This window comes from Calonectris borealis, unplaced genomic scaffold (assembly GCF_964195595.1).
Source record: "Calonectris borealis unplaced genomic scaffold, bCalBor7.hap1.2 HAP1_SCAFFOLD_115, whole genome shotgun sequence".
Lineage (NCBI taxonomy): Eukaryota > Metazoa > Chordata > Aves > Procellariiformes > Procellariidae > Calonectris > Calonectris borealis.
The window spans coordinates 195,001-200,000 of record NW_027441503.1 but is presented as its reverse complement, the minus strand read 5'-3'; positions in this window follow the sequence as shown (position 1 = coordinate 200,000).

Sequence of the window (5,000 nt, the reverse complement as noted above, 5' to 3'; positions counted from 1 at the left end):
CCGCCGCGGGGGTAGACCTGGCCTCCCCCGCCGCAGGCGGCGGCGGTCTCCGGCGCCCGGGGGTAGACCTGGCCTCCCCCGCCGCGGGGGTAGGCCTGGCCTCCCCGGCGCAGGCGGCGGCAGTCTCCGGCGCACGGGGGTAGACCTGGCCTCCCCCGCCGCGGGGGTAGGCCTGGCCTCCCCCGGCGCAGGCGGCGGCAGTCTCCGGCGCCCGGGGGTAGACCTGGCCTCCCCGGCCCGGGGTAGACCTGGCCTCCCCCGCCGCGGGGGTAGACCTGGCCTCCCCGGCGCAGGCGGCGGCAGTCTCCGGCGCCCGGGGGTAGACCTGGCCTCCCCGGCCCGGGGTAGACCCGGCCTCCCCCGCCGCGGGGGTAGACCTGGCCTCCCCCGGCGCAGGCGGCGGCAGTCTCCGGCGCCCGGGGGTAGACCTGGCCTCCCCGGCCCGGGGTAGACCTGGCCTCCCCCGCCGCGGGGGTAGACCTGGCCTCCCCCGCCGCAGGCGGCGGCGGTCTCCGGCGCCCGGGGGTAGACCTGGCCTCCCCCGGTGTTGGGGTAGACCTGGCCTCCCCCGCCGCGGGGGGTAGACCTGGCCTCCCCGCCCCGGGGTAGACCTGGCCTCCCCCGGTGCAGGCGGCGGCAGTCTCCGGCGCACGGGGGTAGACCTGGCCTCCCCCGCCGCGGGGGTAGGCCTGGCCTCCCCGGCGCAGGCGGCGGCAGTCTCCGGCGCCCGGGGGTAGACCTGGCCTCCCCCGCCGCGGGGGGTAGACCTGGCCTCTCCCGCCGCAGGCGACGGCAGTCTCCGGCGCCCGGGGGTAGACCTGGCCTCCCCCGCCGCGGGGGGTAGACCTGGCCTCCCCCGCTCGGGGGTAGACCTGGCCTCCCCCGCCGCGGGGGTAGACCTGGCCTCCCACGCCGCAGGCGGCGGCAGTCTCCGGCGCCCGGGGGTAGACCTGGCCTCCCCCGCCCGGTGTTGGGGTGCCGTCCCCCGTCCCCCCGCGTTTATTCTTTTTTTTTTTTTTAACTTTTATTTATGTATGTATGTAGGTACGTACGTACGTACGTATGTATGTAATCATCGATTGGTACCTCGGGCGCAAATTGTTAATTCAAAAGGTGATAAGCGACCCTTCACATTTTCATTTAATTTACAACTAACTCTTGCACGTACTCTTGCCAAATTTATCTATTACAGCCGTCTTTATTAAAGAATTAACAGTAATTACTAACAGGTACTCATCGGCCCCACCTTCCCTCTCTCTCCCTTTCCCGTCCGTCACCTCTTGGCGTGCCCGAAAGAGAGGAATGCAGATTTGGTAAAGAAATCCGATCCTTCGTTATTGATGTGTCCATAGCCATGTTTATGTTTTGGGATCTCTTCAATGAACCCAATGGTTTATTTCATTGGTTCGATAAATTAAGTCTTCCTTAATTTTTAACGTCGATTCATTTCCTTCATTTCCGCACGAAGGAATTCATTCATCGTCGTCGAATACCTCGGTCCTAAGCGAGGGATAGAAACGTCGGTCACCGAATCGCTAGTCACTTGACCTTGACCTTAATTTACCCGGGGTCAGTTCTTGGTGCGCAGGGGATTGAGGAGTATTTGTACACGCGTCTTAACAAAGCAGGTCGAGCGTTATCGAGATTCTCCAATCGGCCCCGTTTTATTTTTCCGGGGGTATCGTCCACCTAGCCGTGCTAAAAGAAAATTAATTTTACCAGAATTTGATTGATTTCTTTTTCCCTACGGAAACCGATACGGACAATAACTCTTGTGTGACGCAGTGCTCGCTCTCCTGCATTAAAAGCCCTTTAAATCCCAGAAACGGGCGGGGGGTGGGGGAATTACGCCCACACGCACGCACACGCACGCATGCCCCCACTCCCCATCGCCCACCGCGGGCAGGAAGACGGGGACAGGGTGGCCCTTGTATCAGACCCGCTTAAATCTCGAATCACCCCCCCGGTTCCCCACCTCCCCACACACCCCCCGGACGGGAGACGGCGGCAGCCCGGTCCAGCCGGACCCGGAGCACGGAGGGGCCGTCAGGTCTACCCGGCTCCGGGGCCGCCGGCGGCCGTCAGGTCTACCCGGCTCCGGGGCCGGCGGCGGCCGTCAGGTCTACCCGGCTCCGGGGCCGGCGGCGGCCGTCAGGTCTACCCGGCTCCGGGGCCGGCGGCGGCCGTCAGGTCTACCCGGCTCCGGGGCCGGCGGCGGCCGTCAGGTCTACCCGGCTCCGGGGCCGGCGGCGGCCGTCAGGTCTACCCGGCTCCGGGGCCGGCGGCGGCCGTCAGGTCTACCCGGCTCCGGGGCCGGCGGCGGCCGTCAGGTCTACCCGGCTCCGGGGCCGCCGGCGGCCGTCAGGTCTACCCGGCTCCGGGGCCGCCGGCGGCCGTCAGGTCTACCCGGCTCCGGGGCCGCCGGCGGCCGTCAGGTCTACCCGGCTCCGGGGCCGCCGGCGGCCGTCAGGTCTACCCGGCTCCGGGGCCGCCGGCGGCCGTCAGGTCTACCCGGCTCCGGGGCCGGCGGCGGCCGTCAGGTCTACCCGGCTCCGGGCCAGGCGGCGGCCGTCAGGTCTACCCGGCTCCGGGGCCGGCGGCGGCCGTCAGGTCTACCCGGCTCCGGGGCCGGCGGCGGCCGTCAGGTCTACCCGGCTCCGGGGCCGGCGGCGGCCGTCAGGTCTACCCGGCTCCGGGGCCGCCGGCGGCCGTCAGGTCTACCCGGCTCCGGGGCCGGCGGCGGCCGTCAGGTCTACCCGGCTCCGGGGCCGGCGGCGGCCGTCAGGTCTACCCGGCTCCGGGGCCGGCGGCGGCCGTCAGGTCTACCCGGCTCCGGGGCCGGCGGCGGCCGTCAGGTCTACCCGGCTCCGGGGCCGGCGGCGGCCGTCAGGTCTACCCGGCTCCGGGGCCGGCGGCGGCCGTCAGGTCTACCCGGCTCCGGGGCCGGCGGCGGCCGTCAGGTCTACCCGGCTCCGGGGCCGGCGGCGGCCGTCAGGTCTACCCGGCTCCGGGGCCGGCGGCGGCCGTCAGGTCTACCCGGCTCCGGGGCCGCCGGCGGCCGTCAGGTCTACCCGGCTCCGGGGCCGCCGGCGGCCGTCAGGTCTACCCGGCTCCGGGGCCGGCGGCGGCCGTCAGGTCTACCCGGCTCCGGGCCCGGCGGCGGCCGTCAGGTCTACCCGGCTCCGGGCCCGGCGGCGGCCGTCAGGTCTACCCGGCTCCGGGGCCGGCGGCGGCCGTCAGGTCTACCCGGCTCCGGGCCCGGCGGCGGCCGTCAGGTCTACCCGGCTCCGGGGCCGGCGGCGGCCGTCAGGTCTACCCGGCTCCGGGGCCGGCGGCGGCCGTCAGGTCTACCCGGCTCCGGGGCCGGCGGCGGCCGTCAGGTCTACCCGGCTCCGGGGCCGGCGGCGGCCGTCAGGTCTACCCGGCTCCGGGGCCGGCGGCGGCCGTCAGGTCTACCCGGCTCCGGGGCCGGCGGCGGCCGTCAGGTCTACCCGGCTCCGGGGCCGCCGGCGGCCGTCAGGTCTACCCGGCTCCGGGGCCGCCGGCGGCCGTCAGGTCTACCCGGCTCCGGGGCCGGCGGCGGCCGTCAGGTCTACCCGGCTCCGGGGCCGCCGGCGGCCGTCAGGTCTACCCGGCTCCGGGGCCGCCGGCGGCCGTCAGGTCTACCCGGCTCCGGGGCCGGCGGCGGCCGTCAGGTCTACCCGGCTCCGGGGCCGCCGGCGGCCGTCAGGTCTACCCGGCTCCGGGGCCGCCGGCGGCCGTCAGGTCTACCCGGCTCCGGGGCCGCCGGCGGCCGTCAGGTCTACCCGGCTCCGGGCCAGGCGGCGGCCGTCAGGTCTACCCGGCTCCGGGGCCGGCGGCGGCCGTCAGGTCTACCCGGCTCCGGGGCCGGCGGCGGCCGTCAGGTCTACCCGGCTCCGGGGCCGGCGGCGGCCGTCAGGTCTACCCGGCTCCGGGCCCGGCGGCGGCCGTCATGTCTACCCGGCTCCGGGCTCGGCGGCGGCCGTCAGGTCTACCCCTTTTCGGAGCCCGTGGGGCCGCCTGCGGTACCCGGCGACCGCGGGTTGTTGGTTGCGTAGCGTCCGGCGATAAGGGCGGCCAAGTCTACCCGGCTCCGGCGGCACTTGGTCGCCTTGCCGGGGCCGAGGGGTAGACGTGTTGTCCCCGCTGCTTCGTCGGAGCTGCCGAAGGGGTCGCTGTTTTTCGCTGCCTCCAGTTACGTCATCGTAAAAGTCGGCGTGGTTGGCGCGCCTCCCCGGTGCGCAGAGGCGCCGCTCTTGGAGCTTGCCGGCGGCGGGGACGTGCCGGTCCGTACTATAGGAGCGAGCCGTGACTCGTCTCCAGAGCAGCGCTCGTCAGCGGCTGCAAGGCCCGCGGTTCTGCCAGCAAAGTGGGGTGCTCGGCGGCCGTCGTGGCGGTTCCCTCGGTGGTCCGGCCCAGCTTCCAGTCTCTTCGGTCCGGCCATCTCCCAGCGCTTGCCCGACAAGCCAGCCCAGCGTGTCCGAGGGGTCGGGAGCTGCGGAGAGCCGGAGCCGGCGGCCGGCTCCGGCGGCCGTTGCCGACCGGCACGAGGCATAAGGCCGGATCCCGCAGGGCAGGGCAAAGACTCGAACGCACCCAGCCGGGGCCCAGTGATGGTGAAGGTCACTGCCGGAGGCAGACGGCCGGGGGGCGTCGAGCCTGCCGCGGCTTACTCCCGGCTCCAGAGGGCCCGGTTGGTGGGACGACCGAGGTTGGCGGCACCTCGTCCCTTTGTGCCAGCCTTAAGCTGGAGCCCGCGAAGCGGGCGGAGAGAGCGGCGGCCGGCTCCCGGCCAGCCGAACGCAGACGGCCGGGGGGTGCCGAGCCTGCCGCGGCTTCCCCCCCCCGGCCCCCCGAGGGCCCAACTGACGGCGCAGGCGGGGCGGCGGCGTCCCGTTTTCACCGGTGCGAGCCCTCCGCGGGCAGCTGGTGGTGTCAGGCGGGCCCGGTGACGGGACTGCGGCGTGCAGGCGAGGCGG